The sequence below is a fragment of the Echinops telfairi genome, unplaced genomic scaffold (genome assembly GCF_000313985.2).
Source record: "Echinops telfairi isolate 266 unplaced genomic scaffold, ASM31398v2 ScPeMD7_3533;HRSCAF=4204_0, whole genome shotgun sequence".
NCBI lineage: Eukaryota > Metazoa > Chordata > Mammalia > Afrosoricida > Tenrecidae > Echinops > Echinops telfairi.
In genome coordinates, this window is record NW_022107431.1 from 71341750 (window position 1) to 71343650 (window position 1901).

Sequence of the window (1901 nt, forward strand, 5' to 3'; positions counted from 1 at the left end):
TGACACTATCCGACATCTAGTAAATGAAAGTTTAGGTTGGTAGCAAGCTTTTCTTCCACTTTCTTTTCAGAAAATGTAGTGGTTCTCTGGTCTATTTGGCAGCAATATTTCAACACCTTTATCAATAGCTCACTTCCACCTAGATCTCCATGGGCTAGCTTCAGTCAGCAGGGCTGGGTGGTGAGAGGTGACATATGTCCCCATTGTCAATTTACCCTTGAGTCTTTTATATGTATAGACACCCATGAAAATCCAAGGTATATAATTTTGGTATTATTTTAATGAAATAAAATACCCATTTAAAGCCATCAAATGTCTTTTGTTTTAAACATACAAACAATAGTGCACTTGAATATACTGATGGAAGAGATTAATAAAAATTGACATTTTGTTATAATGTATATAATGAATATACTGATGGAAGAGATTAATAAAAATAGACATTTTGTTATAATGTATATAAAGATTGATTGTCTTAGAATTCAATTTAAAGTACTGTAGCTAATAGACTAACAGAAAAGACACAATTAGAAGATGTACAATGTTTTAGAACACAATGAATGTTCCTGGTATAAAAGAATAGTAGAATTTTTCACTTTTTAAATTTGCATATGTATATGGTGTTGAAGATCTCTTAGAATTTATAAATAAAAATTCACTACATTTCAAGTTATTGCCAAAGTCTAGAGCTCCTTTATTTTTATCTATGTAAGTAATACTAACAATGCTCACAGTAATTCGTGAAAATTTGGATAGCAACTATTAATTGATTATTACACTTTCATTCAAATGTTGTACATTATATGGTCATATATACACTGTGGGATTAATTGTTCTTGTTATTTTAGTCAGACCTGTGGGGGGTGGGGTGAAGCAGGGAGCTATGAACACACACCTTTACCTAGTCATCACACAAAATTTACTTCACCAGTGTGGTCTAAAACTTTACCCAAACCGACTTCTAGCAGGTTGATCTGATTTATAGCAATTCTTTGGGACAGAACAGAAATGCCCCGAAGTGTTTTCAATGTTGTCAATATTTACTGCAGCAGGCTGCCACATTTTCCACTCCCCAGTGAGCAGTTGGTGGCTCAAACCAGTGACCTTCCAGAGCCCCTTAAACACCGCACTGCCCCCACTCCTTATAAAGAACAGTGTATATATCAATAGAAGAGAAAGAGTTGGTTCATGTTACATATTTTGGAGGGCCCATTTACAATGTTCTCATTTTTTGTAAAGAAATAATCTAATTCCTTTAGATAAACATGTTCAAAGAAGCATAAATTAATGAATCCAATTGTATCATTTTTATTATCTTTCATGTATTTTATTGTATCTTTATTCTAGTAACATTGAAATGATTTATCAAAATACGTTAAGTGTGCATGATGAAAGGACCTGTATTTTTCTCAAGCATGTTCATGTTTCTACCACTTTCAGAAAAGACAACATATACTGCTGATTTGCTTCTTCCCTACCCGAAATTCCTATGCCAATTCATATTTATCTATATACCTTTATTATATACTGATTTTCCCCTGATAAGCTTACAGATTTCTCTAGTAATAATCTTGAATTTAGAGTCCTATATACCTGGTAATATCTAGCTCAGTGTTTCATATCTAAAGTTGGCCAATACCTACTTAATAGATTAAAAATTAACCATTATATTCAAAGTATCAACTTTGGAAATGATTTTAGAAAAACATGTGATAATGTTAGCCTAAACAAAATGGTTTTTATTTTTAAACAGATACATATTCAAAATTAAAGGGGCCTTAAAGGCTTGAAGTTAAACAAGCGGCCATCTAGCAGATTAGCAACACACCCTCATGGAAGAAGCACACCAGCCTGTGAGATCATGATGTATTGACTGGATCAGGGAACAGGCACCAGAAAAC